This window comes from Bombus bifarius, unplaced genomic scaffold, assembly GCF_011952205.1.
Source record: "Bombus bifarius isolate JDL3187 unplaced genomic scaffold, Bbif_JDL3187 scf7180000008296, whole genome shotgun sequence".
In the NCBI taxonomy this organism is placed as follows: domain Eukaryota; kingdom Metazoa; phylum Arthropoda; class Insecta; order Hymenoptera; family Apidae; genus Bombus; species Bombus bifarius.
In genome coordinates, this window is record NW_022884575.1 from 550,041 (window position 1) to 573,597 (window position 23,557).

Consider the following 23,557-nt stretch of genomic DNA (forward strand, 5'->3'; position numbering starts at 1 on the left):
CGATATTTCTTTGACTCGTGATCCGGTACCGGGAACGACATCGGAATAAATTAAAACGCGTTCTAGCCGGGGAAGGAAATTCGGATTATACCGTTCCGAGTAAAATACGGCGCTTCGATTAGAAAATCACGGAATACGGAGACAGCCCCCCGTCTATTTACGATAACTTTCGCACCGAGCGATTACACGATCGACGACGCGTTGTTGACTAACGTGCCGCGAAAGTATAACTACCTAACCCTGGAATTTATACCCTTCTTAACTGTTGGTTAGTGCATCGATGTATACATTGATAAACACGTTTCTTAGTGGTTCGTTTACCACCACCCTTAAGTGGAGTGTCGAGTGGAGATTATGACGTCGAACGAACGATAGTTTCGTATGTCACAGGAACGTGATTATCGTTGACTGTTTCACGTTGGCGTCCAACGTGTGATTATGGGCACTGAATTTACCTAAATATCGGCTACAATTATACATATTGAAGAATACGACTTCTAGGGCCCTTTAATCCCGCCTAATGATATTCTTCGATACATTTAATATATAGCAATTTTCACGCATAAAAATAAACCAACCGGCAACGTGCTCTTACCTACCTTACATTGTACTCTATATAAACTCTCCCGAGAAGTATTACCGTGTAATTAGGGTTCATCTTACGGGCGCACATAAATTCCGCGAAATTTAGATTGACTCCAGTCCGATCATTGAAAGATATTATCGGCCCCGGTAATTTCGATAATGAGACAGAAATTTGAAGCGCGAGTCGAAGGTATTTTTTGCTCCCGTGAACGCGAAACTTTCGGATCGGAATGGCCCGGAGCGGATTCGTGCGCCCTCGAAATCTTGGTCCTTGTTTTTGTCTCGGTAGACCGGAAGCAAAGGTTTACAAGCAAGCGTACGGCGTTGTCACTTACGTTGAGTTATGTAAGTCGCCGAGGGAAAAGGACCTCGGACGTCGCGCGAAACCGGCAGACGTCGTTTCCTCCGCCATGAATTAATCATCCCGCAGCGGCGTATAAATAATTAGCCGACCGTTGCAAAATCGCCGATAAATATTTATGGGCAGCTGCTCGATATGCAAGCGGTAATAGCGATTGTTACACCGTCCGTGGCGGCACTCGCCGAAATAATCGTGGCATCTCTCGCTGTGAATGCCGGGACCCGGCCGATTTACACGGGAAAATAATTCGTTCGGCAATTTTAGCAGTCCGGCCAGAAGTAGCCGATGGAAAAGGGAGAAGCAATCGTTCCGCGTGATCGTGTGTTATCGTTCGAACGACCGCAATCGTTTCCCCTCGCTACTTCCCCCCACACTTGCTCCTCTCTCTCTCTCTCTCATTTCTTTTTTTTTTTTTTTTTTTTTGTAACCTCTTTCGCTCTCTTTGCATCGTTTGATTCCTGTCCCCGTCTCTCCCGCGCATACATGCTCCACGGCCACACACGAATCCTCTGTTCCACCCTCGCGGTTCGCTCTTTTCTCTGCAGATTTTTTCATATTTCTGCCGCTCCATTTCGCGGAGACAGGATTTCACGGATAGTTGATTTCATCTCGTCCGTTTGTTCGAATCTCTTTTTAATTCCCATTGTATCTTCGATTTCGCGAGAACATCTCGCCCGAAGCGGACCGGATTACGATCACGGCCGGTCTAGCGAAAATTGCATGGAATTTTTCTGTCTTAAATGCCAAACGTTATATACGGTAACGAGGGGTTAGAACACGACACCGTTTGCCAACGAGCTCGCCGTACCTCTTCTCCGCCATTTTTACCGTTAACAACCCTCCTATGCAGCGAGATTTCGCGAATACTGCCTCGCGCGGCAACTCACGACCTTCGTATAAAGCCAAAACTCGCCGCGTAAATTTCGTCATTTACGTTTATACGTTGCGACATTCGAAAGCGTACGAGCCGTCTGTGGGCGGAATTCATTTCTTCTCTCGTCGGCCATATTATTCTTCACCATGCCATGACGTGTCGGGACCACGAGCTTCCGGTTTATATCGTTTCCCTCTCTCTATTTTTACACCTTCGCTATATAATGCCGAGCATCGGTTTTCCACCCTTTTCTACCAACTTCCGCGACTTCCACATAGGCGTACACGCTTTTATGGATATCCATTTAAGTTTCGCGATGACACCAGCAACGGGTGAGCGCGTTCGACCGAGTAACGCCGATGGTCGCGTATGTTTCGCGTTAAAGCCAACTTATCTGCCTGTTTTTCTTTCCGCTTTTCCCGTTTCTTTTCTTTTCCCTTTTTCTTCTTTTGTTAGAAAAGAAACATTTCTCTGTGAGAGAACGCCACGGTACACGTAGTATTTTTCTTGGATTACGCGCATGGTGACCATTTGTGCGTCTCTCACGGTGTTCTCCAACGTGTCGTTAACGCTTAGATCCACGTGATCGATGCAAATTACAGAGAAGCGCGCCGAAGAAATTGCATGTCTCATGGGATTCTTCTAGAAAGGATACATAGAAATACGCTAGAATAATGTGTTGTCAATGCTCTTTTTCTTCTCGTTGCGAGGCTATATTTGTCGCGATTGCGCGATATCGCTGCAAATATTGCTGTTACTTTTATCTTTCGTTCTTCCCCACATAAAAATGTTTCTTCTACGTTCGTTACTGCTCACGAGCGAGTTAGAACATGTTATATACAAGCAAATATTGTTCAACGAGCGCATGTCATTATTAGCGCTGTATCAATGATATCGTAACATCAGAAGTTTCGAAAAGTTATCATTTACCTTCAATCGCCACTTCGCCTTATATTTAATATTTAATATATCCAGTCATGAAACGTCAAAGCTTATGTTTGTATTCTTTTATTATACGTTTTACTTCAAATGTAAACATTCTCGCCAAACTTATTGCGGTAGATTTGTCTGACGACGTTTATCTTGTTCGTTCATCCGTCTCCGATTGTATTTTACAACGAGACGCGTGGAACGCGGCACGAATAGCGGCGTTACATCGCTGCCCCGTTTTATTCCGTTTGTAGATGTTAAAGTCTGCGTTGGTTCGACATAAAAAGGGCTCCTAACAGCTGGAAAACACGCACGTTTACACAGCCACTGTGTTTTCCCAGAGGCGCTCCCAAACTGCCGTGAAAACTTGCGTTTCCTCTTCAATCGCTTCGCGTTACGCGACGTCGAACTCTTTTGGATCGATTCAACTTGAAATGGCTCATATAGTTGTGCAAAATGCTCTTTCCTTTTGAAGTAAAACCAACGACCTTTAACATTATCTTATAGAACGATTTAAACTAGCCTGGTTTCTTCGATTGTTGGGATAATACAGAACTGTCTGCCTTATTATACGAAGAAGCTGCTTAAAATACAACATACAGGCGGTTTACCTTATAATAACAGGCCAGACATAATTATCCTACGTCGAATGTAATTTCTTTTGCTCTAGACACACTCTAACATTACGAGCACGTATAAGATTCCACGTATAAACGGCATAATATAGCACGTATCTAACACTGTGGAAACTACCGAGTTATTTTCGTCGCGTTCTTCCTTCCATTTATAACTACACATCGATATTTCACTCAAGTGCATTAGCACCTGGATTTTCTTTACGCTCCCACATAAACGATCCAACCTCTAAACAAAATTTCTAATCGTAATACGTCATAAATATAAATAAATAAATAAATAAATATATACATTTTATATATACTTATACTTCAAAAATTACGTAAGATATCATCGACGAAGAAGACATTCCGTAACACACGCGTACAAGTCTCTCTGAACAAGTCTCTCAATTCTCTCATTTTGAAATACGGCGAGCAACGTTAAAAAGTGACCAATAACTAACTGCAAAAATTACGACAGTTAAGTCCTCGCGACGGAATGATCCTCAACGTCCCGTAACACGCGTCCGGATTATCGGAACGCACGAACCGAGACGCGATCAGCAGGCTTCTCGGGAACGATAATTATCTCGGATCGGTTGATGGGGTTACCTATGTACACCTTACATAGATGACCGCGTGCGTATACCTGGGATATCGTTGGAGATCGGTGCACGGGAGCGCCAGATACGATTATACATTTTCATTGGTGCGTTACTCAGGAAGGGCAGATTACCGTAATGAACTCTAGCGACCCCTCTGCACGGTCCAACGACTCGAAATATGGATAACCGCCACTCACCTCCGCGATTTGTTCCCGCTACTCGCTCTGCTCTCCCTCTCCCTCTCTCTCTCTCTCTCTCTCTCTCGCTTTATCTATCTATCCATGTCTATCTTTTTCTCTCTGTCTCTCCGCATTTTTCCCTATCGACTCTTGGCGAATTTTGCCGCGTCCTCCCTCCGCTCATGATATTCACCTTTCAACCACCCCCTCCCTTCTGCCAGTAACCCCTGTGTCGGTTTTTCCATCGGTGAAGGTAGTCGCGCGAATCGATCCGACGATCTCGCGAATGAAATTATTTCGCCCGAGGAGAAATTCGAGCCGGCGAACCTTTCCCCGCGAGGAATTCAATTTCGTTGCTTCGGGATACCGCTAACCGATCCTAGCTCGATTTTGAGAGAATCGCAGGCGAAAAGAGAGAGAATTGCGCGGACGTCGGTTTTCTGGATATTTTGTGGATAATACGTATTCTAATGGATGGTGTCTTTTATCGCGATCGATTCGTGTTTACACGTGTAACGTGTAAACAAAACGTATCTACGATACGTCATACTTTGTCTGGAGTAAAACGTGTCTAGATATCGTATGATAGAGATAACTCGATTAATTGTAGATAGCATCGCGTAATGACAAGAACGATAGTATCGATTTGCAATTAGTCTCGATATCGCGGTGCATTGTCATTGTAACCATTCGAACGCTGGATATCCGTTTCACGCGTGGATAAACTAGAACGATAAAACGGTTCGGCGTACCACGAGCGTACCATCTAGCAACCACTGCGTTAATGTAGTCTAATTAAAACAGCATTTATTACAAACATTTTCCCACTCCTCTACTCTATTTCTCTACTTCGACGAACATTCTTTGTGATTCATCTTCTAATTGCAAGTTCGCGAAACAACGATCTTCGGAGAAGAAGAGAACATCGGATGCACAGGATTCAGGCAACTCGACTCTCGATTCTCGAAGAAATTTCCGGACGAGGGAGGATCCCCCTCCGCCGAAAGCGGCGCTCCCTCGTCGGGCCGCGCTTATTGTCTGTTTACAGGGCAGCATCGACCCCATTAATAAAGCCCGAGACGGATGGGCGGTGAAACTCTACAAGCTTTTAATTTCGCGCGAAACGTATACGTCAGGGAAAGACGCGGCGGAACCGCAGGAAAGTGATCCTCCTTCCTTCCTTCCTTCCTTCCTTCCTTCCACGCAGCCAGCCAACCCAGCCAGCTCGGCCCAGCCAACCAACGTTCAAGTAGTCACGGGGGTCTTTAATAAAGTGAACTTTAAGACTCCCGCTCGCACGGAGATAAACTTTAACGCGGGCTACCGTCTTTCACCGGCTCGTAGCGAGTCTCTTCTACGTACTAACGTAGGAAATGGCTGTGAGAGAGGACCTAGGCGAGCGAACGAGTGCTGCTTCAAGCGGTGGCAAGTTTTCGAGTAAGTTCGCGCGGTAGAAGGCTATCCTCTCTCTCTCTCAGGCAGCATCTTTTATCCTCTTTTATCCTTCGTCTTTTCCTTGCCCTGTCCGCTTCTCGCACGAACAGGGCAGATAGAATGCCGGTATCCAGAGAAAACAGGACACCCGGATAGTTTTCCGTTAGTTACCCGAACTGACCTCGACCAGCGACTTGTTACGTGGAGCGGAACGACTTGCCCAAAAAGTTACTTCTCCCACGGAGTTCACACTTTACACTTTAGCCCGGGCGCGATTTTACCGAAATTACTATCGCTGTCGTCAAACTGGGACGCGGCGAATATTTCCGTCGAGGCGTGTCCTTTTTCCCTCTTCCCGGCGAACCGATACAGGCACTTGGTCCAAGAGCTTACAGTTACGACGTTTGTACAATTTTGGAAATACTCTGTGTTATATATTTGATATATTTTTTAGGACGAGTTACGTGCTGGATGTTTGTCTGGATTAAATAAACACGACTGGCAGTGTATTTTGAGCCATCTGGCGCCAAACAAATATTTAACGCGTGTTACTGTTTCCGTGTTCACTGCGTTTGCTTCGTTGCCTCTTTTGTACGAATTAACGCCGCGAATTAGTGCCTTTGTGAAATCAGTCGTTCAGCCCAATTTTTCGGCCGTGTTAATTTCCCTACAAAGTCTGCGATTCTCGTATTTGATCGAATCGTCGGTGAACCAGAACGATCGCGCGTAACGACGTTTTAATATAGCCAGACGCGAATGTATTTTCGAGATTACCAATTAATAGAACCGTTAAAAGCAGCGAAATGTTATATTTGCTAGATTGGAATAGCATAATTATGGAAAAATTTGAAAAATTCCAAATGCCAGAGAAGAGTATTCGAATATCGGAAATTTCCGTAATGCAGTTTGATAATATGTCAGTTAAAGGATATTTCTATCGCAGCGAACATGGAAATACTAACGGCATAATTAGAGGAGGACAGAGTGCTGCTTCTCTGAAAGACAGAAGCAGATTAAAAACGAAACTAGCGGTAAATTGCACTTGTTTAATCTTTGAATCATTTAACGTGCACTCTGCAACTAATGAAGCTCGATTGCTACGGAAGAAACTGAAAATTTTACACGATTAATTACTATACCTCGTACTTGTATTTTTATTTTCTGACGAATTTGTCTGGCAAAAATTATCGACGCGAAATCCGTTATCAACGTGACAGGATTAATAGACTTACAAGAGGGAAGTGTGTTAGTATCACAAGGACATTGTTAACTGGATAGATGGAGGCACGGCTATACATGTTCACCCACTTTCCTCTAATGCTCTAATAGCTTCTTTCAATATCTGCTTCCTCCAAGTTTCACGATCTAACCGCACAGTTTCTCGATCGCAAGTTGATGAAGACTTCGACCGTTAAACTGGAACGTCGATATCGCCCTTTACGAACTTTGACAAATATCCTGGAAGCTCGATTAAGCTCGAGACAATAAATCGGGAAATCGAAAGTACCGTGTTTGAAAAATTTGCCCTATAAATCGACCATAAATTTCGAGCGATTACGCAAAATTATACGGGATGATTCTCGATAATTCGTTGCCAATTCATCGAGTGTCTAACGAAGTTAATACTTTCTGAATAACAGGCGAATTAAAGGGAACGCGTTTTATTTTACGACCGTAGAATATCAAACACTTTGCAAACAGTTTATAGAACAAAATGAAGACGCAAACCAAAACAAATAAAGTATGAATGTACAAGCAAATACGATACTACGTATAAAATACATTTTTATTACTGCCTGACAGCTCGACGATTATTCGCTGCGATCATCGTCTATTCATCACCATCTATCTGGTTTGAAGACACCGGTGTCTGTGATACCTCGTCCGGAAGTAAATTCCATCTACAAAGTCCTCTTGCACGACTGAACTAATGTTATTAGCGGAATTCTGCAATTCACAAGTTGCCAGTTATTTATACGATACTAATAAAGACTCTTCTACTACAGCAACAGATGTGATAATGAAAGAAATTAAATTTTACAAACAACGTTTACAAACTGCCAGTCATTTGATCATTCTATTTTAGAGACAAGTCTATAACCTACATCTTTAACTTGAGAATTTACAATCGCTACTATCAGTCAACAAATTATGATGCAAGAGAGCCCACATAACGATAGTTATTCTATTTGTCGTAACGCTCTAAATTTCAAACCAGGAAACCTATAACCTATAACTTGTAATTTATCGATTCGCTGATCATTGCTTGATAAATTATTGTGCAAGAGGTACTATATATATAATTATAAATATAATTATTTACGTATCGATATACGGAATCCGGTGACGGTAAGTATTTCCGACAAGACAGCACGCGCTCGCTGCCTGAGAAGCAAAGGGTTCGGTTCGAATCGGAACCCCTTGTACCGCAGTTACTTCGTCTCCGCGTGTTTGCGTTTACGCATCGCACCGTTAACACCAACCGACGAAATACCGAGTGGGGACGTGCAATCGCGATCGTCATACGCGTACGACCCTGTTCGAGGCCAACCGGTGGTTCGTTCCCTTTCCCCGGTTACGCACCCTCTCGAACCATCCTTCTCGCACGGTAACCCTCTTCTCAGCTACTGTTTGGGCCCGTCAGCCATCTAGACTCCGGGAGATGTGCCATTTGAATACGAAATTCGAATACGCTGACGAACCATGCATACATCAGTCTACGTCTGTTTGAACTGGTCCCTGTATGGTAATGCCATAGCGGCGGAGGCGCGGCGCGCGGTTTGCGACGTGGCCGCACCAGCCGATCGCTCGAAACGCGTCACACGGCGCAACGGGGAGAATCGCGTATAAGCCAGATACCAAGTGGTTTCGATAGGTTCCCGGGATCCTTCCTTCTGTCTTCCGTCGATGTTTACTTTCTTCCTTTGTCGATGGATTTGCCCCTGTGGTTGCGACGCGCGTCTAGAAGCGGCCGCAACAGACAGGAAGGTTAATTTGGCAACGAATATTTGTTCGCCGAACGATACACTACAGCTTGTAATTATTTGGAAGATATCGATAATCGATGATTATTTCTTGCATAATGTAAATTTAAGACAGAGGCAATGATAAAACGAGGAGAAGCTATATCGATAATCAATGGAATTTCTTGAACGATTTAGACTCGAGACACATAATAGAACGAAAGGATGGGAATATGGAAGGAAACGACAGGAGAATAATTATGCGTCACACTGTATAATATTTCGATAGTAGGAAATGACGTTTGTAAACGGGTTATATCTACGGAAAATATTTCCGAGAAAATAAAGAAGAAATATAAAATTTCTGAAAACGCGAATGCAAACGTTTTCCCCCTGTAAAAGCATACATACATTCTGTAACGTGGATCTGTCGATGTAACTAGGTCAGATGGAACGTAGCTGTAAATTTCTTGAACGCATGTTTGCGAGAAACTTTCGAGGCGTGTAGCATTTTCGTTTTTAAACGTTGGATTATAATACGGTTCGGTACGCGTTTTGTAGGAAACGAAAGAGGGTAGAAAGTCTCCAAAAGTATTTTTCAATAGTTGAACAATTACGAGTGCTTTTCGACGACATTTCACCGCTGCTTTACGTATAACCTATATCACCGTTTGCCTTATTCGATGCATTAACCGTCGACGAGGTTGAAAGATTCCACCGTTGGAAGAAGAATCGAATCCGTTGAATCGGTATTCAGTTAAACTTCGCGATACGGTAAAGCATGGAAGGAAAATGGAGTCGAAATGTAAGAACGCGATCCTAACACGTATTCGTCGGGCTCACCCTTACGAATTTCGCAAGCCTCACGCCACGAAAAGTCGATCTAGCGGCGTGGCTCGGCTCGAGTAAAAAGCTAACTCGAATGTGAAATTTCAAGCGTAGCTTTCAGGCCGGCGAACGGCAGGATTTAGCGATCGGCCGCCTCGGGTCGGGTCGCGTACGCTTGATCCTGAACCGTAGAGAGGTTACGGGATAGAACGGTGAAACGGTGAAAGAGGGAATCGGTGTGGGGAGATCGGGGAAAAGGGAAAAGGGAATAGAAGGACGGGCTGAAGTGGAAGAACGGGGGAAGAAGGAGCCGCAACGTTCGAGGGTTGCGGAAAATGAGAGAGGTGACGCGAACGCGGGGCAAACTTTAAATGACTTTCACTGTTTTCAAAAGTTGAGTTACCAAAGGGAGGTCTCCGCAGCCCCGGCTCTCTGTCTTCCTTACTTCCATCAACGATTTCATCTTCCCTTCTCTACCGTCGTCCTCCGCCTGCCCACTAACCGAACGAGTCCCACTCGTCCTTTCCCTTCGTCGAATCACCTCCGACACCTTCCTCCTCTGCGCGTTCACCCTCGTGCAACACAGCTTGGATGTGCTGTTTACAAACCTTACCCGACTCGTAATGGAACTTTTTCCAAGTTATTTCCGGGGAAAATCAGGTACCATCTTCTGTCCCCGGCGTCCACCTAATTCAGCCTGGCTCGCTATCAAAGAAAATGTTCCGACCTTTGACCGAGCTTTCGTACGATAGCAAGATTCGTGGATGGAACAATATTCCGCCCGTGTGTTTAACTCGCGTTCGTTTATCGTCAACGATAACTGAACGAACGACTACACCTAACGATGGATGCGATTATCGTAGTGTTTTCAAAAGGACGAGAGTGAAAAGGTAAGTATCGAGTTTGTCCGACTCTAAATATGTATTTCTGATTACAAGCCACGACACGGTACTTAGCCGCGAGTCGCGCATAACTCCACAGTCATTCAACAAACGGCAACAACCAATTCCAGCGAATATACCGTGTCATCCACATAAATTACCGGGCACCCGTTTCAAGCCCCGTTTCAAAACCGACTCGCGTAATCGACGATCACGGTGGACGGAGCAACGGCAGCATGACTACGTCCAAAATTCTGGCGAGAAATTCAATGTTATCAGGACCAATTGCCGTCACCGCGACAAATTTCACGTAATTGGAAGGACGAGACCGATCTTGACCATGACGATTCAACGAGCAGCGGGTTAATGCTCGCACTCCGCATGGCTAATAAGTTAATGTCGTCCGAAAGGTCTTCTTAACGAACGTTACAGGGCGGCACGAGGAGCGAAAGGGGTACCGCAGGGATATGGCAGGTTTAGAGGTAGAATATAGTAAACTATAACGACGACGAGGACGATGACGCTACACGTCCAGTGTGCGGATAATGCGCGCGAGGGAACCTGGGAGCCTCGAAAGCCCTAGGAAACTTTCCCTCGATCCTCATTAAAGGCCGACACGGCGACCGCGTCGTGTCTCATAAAACGTCAGAGTCTTCCCTGGTGCCGGATGTGCCGGAACATATCGGATATCACCGGCCGTAGGAAGCAAGAGAAAAAGTAATCTGCGTTCCGGCAAGCCTTTGCAGGTCTGTGCACTTTTCAGTGAAATCGAACACTGGTCGATCCGCTGGTCGGCCACGGCTAACAGATAGACGAGCTTTCGATAAAAATATTATACGAGCACCGATGATATTTCTACCGGTTGCACGACCGATGTTTTTCGTGCTTCTTGTTATTTTCGAACATATACACCGATCCACGGTGCAGGTAGCTGCTTATTACGCGATATCGAATTTCCAATGGATCCGAATGCTCGCCCGAGAATCGAATTACAACGTGCTAATACGATCGTATAAAAATTTCTTTATAGGGAACTAACTCTTGTAAAATCGTTTCCATAACGCGGCCGATTCACTGGTTGCTTTTGGGCCGTCCCACCAGACGAGAACTTTTTTCACAATGGAAAAAGAACCGGAGGGTGAAAGAGGAAGTGGGAAGAACCGAACTGAGGGGCGACAACCCCTCGCGAAATTAGTGTATTCTTCGCCAGTAGCCGGTCGTCGATGTTCGCTTATGGCGACGGAAGCAATCGCTATTCCATGAATAGCAAAAATTTACTACTTGCCGAGGGAACGCCCACCCAAGCACCAGTCGTTCTTCTCCTTTTCTCCTCCTCTCTGTTTCGTTCGGAGGGATGAAAAAGCGTATTCTGACTCTCATTCCAGACAGCGGTGACGCACACCGCCAGAAGGGAGTCGATAATAAATGTCTCCAACAGGCGTTTCAGCTTTCCGAGGAATTAGAGTGCGTGGTACACGCGTGTGCGCCAGCTAAGACACGCAGCAAGAAATCGAACGGCCGTTTTCTATCGGTTGGCGAAACAATTGCAACGGATATACAGATGGAGCGGCTCGCGTGCCCGTGCACCGTCCAATAATTCATGGGCCGAGTTTTTGCGATGCAGTTATTTCCCGTTCGATTTACGATCGCAGTGAAACGTAAGTTACGCTCCCCCGCCGATTAAGCGCGATGCTGTCAATTCCGTAATGTGCCATAAAATTGAATCATTGAGACTCGTCTCGATGCCAAACGGCAAACGAAAGTGGTATCTTTCCTGCGGCTCGCGTCATGTAAATGGATCGTGGAAGGAAGTGTTTTGTCTGCAGACACGAAGAAGCCAAGGTAACGAAATCGCGAGAGAACTAAAGGCGACTATAGAACGGAGAAAGGGACTGTTCTTCTCTCAATTGGGAAAACAATCGATCGCTAATAGCTCCCAGTACTCGGCGAGATACGAGTAAGCGAAGGTACGGTCGAGCGAGGAAAGAAGCTCGAGCCAGAGGAAAAAGGAGCTCGTAAGACCGTCGACGAAAACGAGGGCTTCTTAATCCCTCCTAAATAAGTGCGAGCATTCTCGTAGGTGGCGAACGTTTGTCACTGGGTCGACCCGACGAATTACGCGAACTGTTTCACCCTCTCTTCACCCTTTTACCACCCTCGCCAAGCTCCTTTCCTCTTCACCCGTTTCATCCTTCTCTACGCCCTTCGAAGCTTCTTCTTACCCGTTTACTATCCTTCGTTCCTTTCGTCTCAGTTGCGTCGACCAATTGAATTAAAACAGATCGCATCGATCTTGAGCGAACTTCTCGACGTGTAAGCTCGTATATATCCTACGAGCGTTGAGAGTTCTATTAATTCCGGCTGTTCGTTAGTAATGGAAATTATTCTGGATCCACGGCGCCGTAGTTACGGTGCTCGATGCGCAAACACCTCGGAGCTTTATCGCTACTTTAATCAACGACTACTTCGATTAATTATGCCGTACATAATTCATACGGAGCAGTCAGGTTCGGGGCATAGCTGGCCAGACGAGGTCTGGCTTGACCGTCTCGTTCGATTCGTACCGGCGAGGATTGGCCGTTGGGCACGTTTAATGCCGGCAATAATAGCCGTATCGGTTAATCGCGTGTACACAAACAACGGGAGCGATTCAACGGGACGAAAGTAAAGTTATAGCGGTATCCAACCAGCGGTCGCATGACCTTCGATGGAATCCCGCGGACAGGTTCGCGAGCGCCCCGTACTCTGATTACCTTCAGCCGCGCACGAATCGATACTTCACCGTTATAATTGTCGAGTGTTAGCGCGAATCAAATATCGAGAGCACGCTCTGTTGGCACGCTCCTAGCGATCGTGATCCTCTGAACGGTAACTATAAATCGCGATGGAAACCAGGATTAAAGACCACCTTGCTGTGCTTCCTGTAATTTTCTAGCTATCGAAGAGAAAAAACAATTAAAAACACGATAAACAAGAGAAGCAGGTCAACGACCTAGAAAACTGTAATTAACAACGCTTTCTGTAATTTCTCTAATTACAGGGAGAGAGTATTCGCACGTTTTTCACCGTTCCGAGCTTACCCTATCGATCACAGATATCAAAACAACCTGTCCTCTAATTAAAAATGTCGAATCAACGCGCACCACTCGATTGCTTGCGCGGTGTAACAAACTTTCGAGACGCGTTCGTCCATCAAACGGCCCCCACGAGTTTCCGAAACGATTACAATCCATGTTCGTGCATCGTTCTTTCCCCTCGCATACGTGAAATCGTATCGTATAACGCGTGCCAGCGCGCGCGCCGGCTAAGTGCAACGCTGACAACGCTTACAAGCGTAACGAAGCTTTTTGCGGGTTGTCTCCGCTCACGCAACGGCAACACGCGATTCAACCGCGAAATCCACGAATGTTCCGTGTGATTTCGCAATTGCGAATCGGCAAAAACGCGCGGCCACTGCCTTCTCCGACGCCTACGCGCAAATTGCAAGAAGTTCCACTCGGCCTGGTTGCGGAGATGAACACCTTCGAGCGCGATTAACAGTCGTCGGAACGTAGAATAGACGTTGATCGAACCCTGTCTTACGATTGTTCTTTAATGTCGTGAAGGCGATACGACGCCTTCTAACGATACTCGCGTAGTTACGCAACACGAATGGTAAAGCATGCGAGAAGCAAGGAATGTCAGTGGTGTCCAACTACTTTTCCTTAGTACCGTGTATTCGTATTACAATTCGATATTAAGATGTAGGGAACGGTGAACAAATATTTGCAACGCGATTTATGTGTACGAATAATTCTTGGAAACTTGGAAGGACTGTAGAGCGAAGGTTGGGCAAACACAAAGCCCACGCAACGTAACGCGTTGAAGAATATTTTGTAGACAGGGTATATGGCGACAACGCGGTCGAACCGTACATACGATTGAGCATCGATTTTCGCGTGACGCGCGAAGCATCTTTGCGAGAGGCTGTATCGATTTCTTGGAACGAAACGCGCGTGGTACGCGTGACAATCGTCAAACGGCGTGCGACCATCGTATCGACGGGTTATTTGCATACAGAACGAAATCGTCGTTTATCAAAATCCTTCGTTTACATTTTATGTAGCGGACGAGAGGAAAAACGCGGGTTTTCGAAGCACTCGCCGCAGACCGGCGACACGCGCGTGTATGGAAATTTAATTATCTATCTGGTTTAACGCGATAATTCAGTTGATCGAGATTAATAGAATACAACGAAATATAAGCGGGTCGCGTTTTAATACTGACACGAGCTAAACCCCTTTAAAACCGGTACGGCGTTCGATTATTTAATTAAAATACTCTGGGCGGCGGGCGGCATTCACGGCTTTTCACGGTTCAACGGCGTTTAGCGGAAGAATGTAAAACACAACGACTCGATCTGCTTGTCGATTCGGATGGGACCGGAAATTTCACGAATAAACGACACGATAACGTGATACAAGCCGGTTACACGTTGTGCAGTGAACAGAAATTTCGTACGATCGCAATTCGCTTCGACAAAAAGAGAGCTACCCTCGAAAATCGACGGTCCGATCCTTCTCGAGATACGCGAGGAAGGCGAACAGACGGGGAGACGCGTCTCTTGCTCAAAAGTGGCACGCCTTATGTCATAACAACGCGGCACCGACCGGTTGATCCACTTGGTGATAAATGCGAGTGTCATACGCGCGCTGCAATAAATCAACCGGCGTTGTCCCTTTCGATGGAGGAGATTTTTGCCTGGCCCTGGGTGACAACGCTTAACCGGATAAAATAATAAATCGACCAGTGGAACGAATCGACTGCTACGAACGTTATTATTTCGTGTCGTTTATCGCGAGCCGCGAGTACACCATGCAATGAAATTCATTCAAATTTCCTTAAGCTTTCTTTTTTCCATTTTCAAACCTCATTCGCGTTTGTAATACGACAAGAAGACGCAGTCGCAACGATTATAAGGAACACAGGTTTTCACAAAATTCACGTCATTTCGATCAGATACCGTTACCTCGATGTCTTATATTCGCTTGTGGTTAGCCGGAGCATTTTTTTTTTAAAGGCCCATTTGAAAAATGATGTCATTCGAACTATCAGCGAGAATATTCAAAGTACGATCATCCTTATTCCGCTATTAACTCTCTAAATTTCCATTTTAATTGCAGAGGAACGCAATGAAATATGCCGGTGGAATTCGAAGAAAGCAATCGACGGCTGCGCTAATAAATGGAATTCAGGAGGAGACGAACGTTTGACCTTCCGGGAAATCGACACCAGCCGCTATATCCCTGGCCGCAGTCAGCCTCCGGCTAACAAGGACTTCCCGGCAGAATTTCTCCTTGCAGAATCCTTCGCCGCCGCATCGTCAGATCGTGCACAGTGACAAGGGGAATCTCATTAGCTCGAGGGACAATCCGTGATCTTTGTCCAAACACAGGAGCGGCCGCGTCTCGCAGGAAACGTCCTCTTGTCGTTCGTTTTCTATCTCCAGACCCCGAAGGATGATCCGAGCGGATGAATCCGATTGACGGTTCCGGTCTTCGACCCGATCTCGCCCAGAGGCGAACAGTCTCGTTTCGTTTCGGGCCTTCGTCGTTAAGGGCTGTCAAACGCCACGGGAACGACGTCGATCGCGTTTTAAAGCCACGGCAAAGCTCGCTGACAAATAGAAACGTAAACGTTGCGAACGCCAAAGGTCCTCCCTATTATAGAAGGATAGTTTTAAGCGATTTAGATAAGCTTCTTCCGTGAAAATTTTACATTTTTCATTTCGTTTGAATTTTACTTTCCACGACGAGAAAGTTTTCGATAGATCTTTTCGACAAGCAAACGACGCAGAAAGTATTTGATCACGAGTAAGCAACAAAAGTGGCGATTAATCGAATGGAAACGCGCCGATAGAGGGATTCGTAGAAAAAAAACGCACAGGCAGGGACAGCTTTAATCGACGATCGTTTTCTTAAAACACTGAATCGTACGAATCGTCGTGTATACACTGTACACAGTGGTAGCTTCGTAATTGGAGACCCACGGTTTCAGAGAATCGACAACTTAAAGGGTCAAACCCCCGGCAACTTGAGAGGTAATTTTCAGAAGGTTTCCCTATCTTGTTGCACGGGACAGTATCTAACTTTCTAGCTAATCGAAGCCAGGTTTCTAATCTGCATCGACGAGAAATCTATCGTTGTATTTTTCTCGTTGAGATATTCGGAAATCTCTGTTCTTATTGTTATAATTACGTTAGTCGGAATAACATCGGATTTAAAAAAACGCACAAGTTTCGTGCAGTTCACGATACATAAGCATTGAATGGTATCGAGGTAAGAGGATTCGCGAAAGAAGGCGTCGCGTTACAGTTTCCAAGTTCCGCGGAGGATCGCTTCAAATTCGAACTCCCGGGCTTTAATCTTCTTTCAGTTCACGGAAGACCGGAGCGACAGGTCACCGCAATTTCCAAAGAACATTGACCCACCGGAAATCAGATTACCTTCCATTCATACGAAAACTTCGTAACTTGGCCTGATTATACCCGGCGACAAAAGCCACTGGCTTACTTATCGAACTGGCGAAGTTCCATTATCTCGTTCTCGTTAAACGATTAAAAGAAAAGTGAACAAAAAATGGAAAACGACGGAAGAAAAGGAAATACGAGATGAAAATACAGGAAATCACGCGACACCTCGATCATTCGTAGAGGAGAACCATTCGATTTTCTTCGTTCAATCTTCGAGATTTCGTCTGCGAACGATAATAGACAAATAGACCGTTCGGTTGATCGAGAAGCTCGAACAGCAACTTAAATGAGAAGAGTTAGCCATCGTGACAGCTTATAGTCGGTGACCGTAATTAACCTCTTGTCCCTGGTACTTATTCTCTCTTCGCTCTTGTCTCCTCGAGATCTCGTTCCATCTCCACTTCCGCCAATCCGCCGCCTTAATCGAAAACCATTCTCGCGGCTGATGAAAAGTCGAAGAAAGAACCCAGAGTCCGTTCTCGTTTCCTCGATCTCCGTCCTTCGTGCGAATAGGGTTTCGGTTAAGTTCTTCGTTTCTTATATAGGGTATATAATATAGGAGGAGATAGAGGGGTGGCTTTCCAGCGGTGGAAAATCGTGCAGGAAGCCAGCTTTCTGTCTAGTCCGAAGTGCCGCTTCGTTTGCTCGCGTCGTTGAAAACCATCCTCGAGCGTGCACGTCCGAAACGGATAATAGCACTCGGTTGTGCGATAGATTCGACGTTTTATTACGTAGCGCAAAATGACGAAATTTAACGAATCGCGCGAATATTTCTACATTCTCTTCTTCCCAGTTCCTTTGCACCTCCGCTTAACTTCCTCCTCTGCAACTAGCGAAAAAAGAGAAGAAGAAAAGAAGAGAAATAAATAACCCGGTTGGTTATCGAAAGTATTCCCGAAGTAGCCCGTCGCTCTCTATCGAGTCGGATCGCTTTACACGCGAAAGAGCAAGCGCCTAGTGCACTTTCGTTCATTACTTTTTCATTTACCGCACTCTCGCGACGCGGCCCCGGGAAAAATTGCGATATCGGTTATTCTCATGCCACGCCGCGCGTTTCGATGCTTTAATCTGAAGCATCCTTCTCTCGACATCGGACTGTACACTTCGCTGCAACGTAGAATACAAAAGCGGCATATATGCTCCGTCCATCACCAGGTCCCTTTACAATTCTGCCAATTTTTGCCTCGAAATCTCTATGTATACCTTGCCTCGGCAAAGCAAGGAACCTCGTTCCATTTATTCGTTGCTAAACAAGCTGAAACTACAACAACCTAATTCGGTGAAAATCGACTTTTGCCCGAAAGGAACTACTAGAGGGTTTCGAGCACAAAGCAAAGAACTTTAAATGGTTGCATTCAGGTACACACGAAACGCTTCTATCGTTTCGCCGGTAGTTCGTTAAAAGCCCCCTACTAACCTTTGATCTCGGGGTGAGCGTCACCCTGGGACGGGGCTGAAACGAGGGGGTGCGGCCAGACAGAAACGGAAGTAGTCCGCGGGAGGCTTAATTACGATGTAACCAATGTCGTTGCTCTTGTTTCTCGTGGTATCGCCGGTCCGAGATCAGCGACGTACGTCGGACAAACTTTAGCATGTCGTTATTAATGTTAGCAGGCCGTTTTCGCGTATCCGATTCCAGCGCTCGAGAACGGACCGAGACAGCTCATTAATCAGACCGCGAGGAAGGATGGCGACGGATGCTCGACGTAGATACTATGTTGATGCGGGAGTCGTCGAGCTCCAAATAAATAACGCGCGAGTGACTGACTGGATGGCTGGTTTGTTGGCTGGTTGGTTTACCTCGGCTGCTTTTCGTTTCGCGAGATACTCTCTTCTCTTCTTGAAAGGATCAAACGCGCGACTCGTTGCCTATTTCATCGAAATTACGCTTCCGTTCGACACTGATCGAGGACAAATTCGCGATGCTTGCCGGATGTCATACAGTCGCGAGTGTAATGTCTTGTAATGAATAAATGGCTTTCGTTTCGAATCTCCACGGTTTATTGCTTCCTCGAGAGTCATCGTGAATGTTTACGGCGATTTAACTTCGCAAGAATTCCGGAGAACGAACGAGAAGAGGCTTGTTTATCGTTTCAATGCCGACTGATTTCAATCTTCGTCGGACAGTCCGCTAGTGACAGCATCGATTCTTCGAAACAACTTTCCGGTCGAACAACGGTTAAGCATACGATTATTCGCGTTAAGCGACACGCGTTTCGTAGGAAATATTCTTTTAAAGAAGCTAATCGACGCAAGCATCCTACGTGCAAAGTCAGCTACGAATTCAACGGTATCCGCGATTTCGTCCACCCACGCGCCGCTAAGACGTAGGCTTAGCCTTGCGGTAATTAAATTAACCGACTATCTAGGGTCTGGACGTATCGTCTCGGACAAATAGAAAGAGGGTAAAAGGAAAGACACCGTCGGACAGTTGTGCCGTCGCCTTGGATCACCAATTAGCAGAGCCCTTCTTTCGCTGCTCGTTTTTCCTCGCTCGAATCTAGATAGAACCGTTCACAACGACGATCATAACGAATCGTTCGTCGATGTCCGCCGCGAGCTGTATCGGCCAGGAGAGTGAGCTGTGAGAGAAAACAGAGAGAGCAAACCAGTTTGGGACCGGTCCACGGAGAAAAGAAGGAGAGAAGTTCTCCGCTCGCTCGTAGTCGTCTCTGTGGAGATGGAACGGTTGCGCGTATCCACCGATCGGATTCAAAATTGATATTCCTTTCGTGGCTGAGCCACTTGACTCTACCTCTCTCTCTCTCTCTCTCTCTTTCCTCTTGCAGCGTACGATCTCTCGAAAAAATCGCGGAAAGGACCGCGCGAGAAGGACGCATTAATATGAGACGAAGGGCCGCGCGTCGCTCGCGTGCATTCCGTATCGGGGATTCGAGCGACGCTTTTTTCTTAAGGGCAACGACAGCTGCTACGAACTCCGCTAAGACGCGCCTCGTTACCACGAGCGATAACACAATAGCCACGGCGCGGCGCTCTTCCTACGCGGTTATCAACCGGCGATCGCCCGGCCGATCCTCGTGCTCGCCGCTCTACACGCGTTCGCTACGTACACGCTCGGCTCCGCTCGACGCGCGGCCTGCGCGGGAAATTATGGACTGTCACGATGCAACCGATAACGGGCTCAAGGAGCTGGCCGTCTCTCGCGATATTTCGACGAATCGGCTCCTCTCCGACGACTTTTGCGATTCTATTTCTTGGATATATATTTTTAGAGTGGAGAATAGAAGGATTTTCTTAGTATTTGCTGCCTTTGGGAAATTTTTTCTGGGATCGATTCGATAATTTCAACGATTTAACGATGCGTCGAAAGGTCTTTCGTAATAAACAAGGAACAGGTGTTGTATCCAGTTTTCGAAGATTGTAAAGTTTGAGCAGGGATATTTGGAGGAATATGTCTTTTGTCGAATGTTTCGACGAGAGTAGAATGCACGAAATGAGGTATCGTTTCAACGACGATCAAATACCGATGGATAAACAATTTCCGTGTTCCTATCTCCGGCGTATGAAAACTTTACGGTTTCCGCTTCCTCCCGTGAGAGCGGCTGCTTCTTCGCATATAACGACGTCAGTTCGGTGCATGCCCGATTTCTCCTTTTATCGTGGCCGTCTGTTGGCCGTCTCTTGGCCGACGCGACGACGAGACGCGGACGACGATCACGCACGCATAAAATAAATGGCTCGTAATGGAATTTCGATTCGGACGAAATAAAGGAAGGAGAAACGAAGAAGGAGAAAGAGAGAAGGAAGAGGAAACGAACGATAGAGAACAGATGGAAGAAGGACGAAGAAACGAACGAGAGGTTAAAAAAAAAACAGAGGATAGAAAGAAAAAAGGAATCAGAACGCCGCGCGCCCCGATAGCGGTTAATTATATTGGGGGGACTACGAGTGTATTTTATCTGCGCGGGCGACTGAGCCGAGTAAAAGCCCGAGTGAGCCTTGGCCAGATAACGGCTGAAAGCTTGCTCCATTAAAGGTATCTAGATACCTCGGACATTCTTCTCGGGAATATCTGAATAATTATCCGGCGTATTCCCTTCTTTTTTTCTTTTTCCTTTTTCTTTTTTTGGCAGATTACGATTTTGTCGCTTGGCCTTCTCTACTCTTCGTGGACGTCTCGCGTGACGTCCCGGCGCGTCAGGACTTTACGATCGTTTCTGCTACGACGCATTCTTTCGACGTAGCCTGCCAACCGTTCTTCCGCTTCTTCTTGTTGTCGTTGGTTCACAACCCACCCTTTCCCTATGGACCATCGACCATCGGCTCTCTCCTCCGCGTAATCTGCCTTTAATCACGAACGTTTCGGTTTAAACGAGCCGGACGCATTTTCTCTGTCTCGCCCCCTTCGCTCCCCTGCCGCGCAACCTGACCGATGCATCTAATTCCGGTTTTAGTGCGCGCCCATGAATCGACCTCCGCGAGACGCATTCGTCCATTAAGGGGGCCGTAATTCCGTGAATGAAAAAAATAACGCGTACCGCGCGCCTCCCTCCCAATATATCTTTTTTGGGATCGTTGTTTAATAACGCGTCGACCAAATGTCCGGTTCGTGGACGTTCATGGTTAATCAGGTTTAGAGCAAGACACCGTTGATTTTTGTCTCTCTTAGGGTTGTAGAGTTCGAACGTCGTTCGGGAAGTGACAGGAAATGGAACGATTGGAAAATGAAACGATTCTGAAGAAAGTGTTTTATTCGCTTATTAACGCCACGTTTGTACGAGCTGCATTTATTTGAACAAATTTTTAATCAGTTAATAGCTGATTAAAGAAACTTACGTCGATCGAATCGAATTTAAACCACAAGTCTTATTATACGAACGAAAAATTATAGGTAGCTTAACTGTTTAATCCCGCCAGGTTCACGTAACCGAAGGTTTACCATATTTCCTACACCTGTTTCAATTTCTACGGAGATAGTTGAATGATAAAATTCCGAGGCAGAATTATTCATTTTTGTTTCTCCCATAAATATAAAGAAAATTAAATTAACTCTGGAGATTATTAATTTGAATTACAAATAAGGTATAAAATAAGACAGAATCGTTACAAATTGCATCGGGGACGAGTCCTTTCCGTGGAATCGGTTGTTTCACGAGGGTCCACGCCGAAGGAAAGAAATTTCGCGGCGCCTTCTCGGAACTCTGTCGCAATAATTTCACCGGTTCGATGTTCCTGTCCGTGTTTCCACGACGTCGTGTGGATTCGCGGCTCGCCTTTTTCCTGCTGCCCTCCACGCGATGATGTACGGGCCGATTTAGCTCGAATATTAATATCGCGCTATGGCACAGTTAAATATCGCGTGGCGCGGGAACGTTGAACCACGAACACGTAACGCCGCGACCTCTTCGGGCCGCCGCCGCGCAAAAATAAATATTCGCCGATCCGTTGCCTCCCTTTGGCTTGTATATCGCGGTTAAAAAAAACGAATTAACAAAAAGCTTAAATGATGCATGGCCTGGCTAACGAACTCTTGAGAAAGAATAGTCGGATTCCCCGCTGCAAATAGTTACCTTAAATTGGTCGAGTATTTTTAGATCCTTTGCTTAATTTCGAACGATTCTTTCGGAATGTTTCATGCAAATTTAGTTTAATTTAAAAGGGTTTACTGCTGTTGCTCTCCTTCCTTCTTTTTCGCTATCTCCTCAAATATCTCGTTTGAAACTAAATATCTTAAATCTCTATAAAGCAGAATACTCCGTAGGAATACTGTGTCAGAATACTTTTATAAAACAGAATATTTAAAATCTATTTCCATTTCGACTAGTACAGATTTTAGAACGAAAGAGCTAAAAACATTAACAGAGAATTTTCTCACATACTGCTGCAAGCTAACGATAAGTATTCGAAAGTGACGTTGCTATTCCGAGAACGTGAGTAACAAGAAATCTGAGAAAAACGAGACGCGAATTGAAATAGAAGTAAAAAGATAAGAAATATTCGCAATCGAACAATCCTGTCTCGTGGAAGACGAAAGAATAAAGATTGACCGAAAGAGGCGGTCAGAACAAACACGTCACGCTTCGTTACACGTTTACAAGTATTCCGCTGAAGAATGAGAATCGTTTAACGATTCGGAGAAGATTACACGCGAGATCTGTCGAAGGCGTGGACGATCACGCTTTGATATTTTTGGTCGACCAAGCGCATTCGAGGCTGACGAGGACTACGAGAATCCGTCTCCACCAGTTAATCCCGCGAGAGTACGGTTAATCCTTCGGGATTATGTAACACCGCAGTGTTTAAGCGGCGAGCCCGAAACTCTGGAACACCTCGCTCTCTCCCCCGTCTGTTCTTAGCTTTAGTAAATTTCCCTGAACAACGGGACTCTGCTCGTACATCTCCGTTTCTACAACGCGAATATATTCCTCGACGTCCGAAAACATTTCGTAGAACGAATAGGCAATCGGAAAGGGGGAAACTCCTTAACACCTGTTCGTACGACGAATGGCCTCGTAAGCGAGCGAACAGGAATTCCAGTACAACGGGAAAGTGCGTTCGCAGTCGAGTGGAAACGAACAGTGAAATTTCCAGAACCGTATTTTGATCGAGCGACGACGATCTAGGTATCGCGTTGATGACTCAAAGAGGGTAGGATTCTTACGTTGTTTCCCGTACTTGGTAATTATTTTTTATGATAACTAAGATCACAGAGCGACAAATAAAACTTGGCTCTTGGAGTGTGTTAAATGTCGAAGCGTAATCGTTTGATTAAAACGCCGTGCGAAATTCTGGAATTAGAAAATCCTTTGTTTAGCCTCGTAATACGGG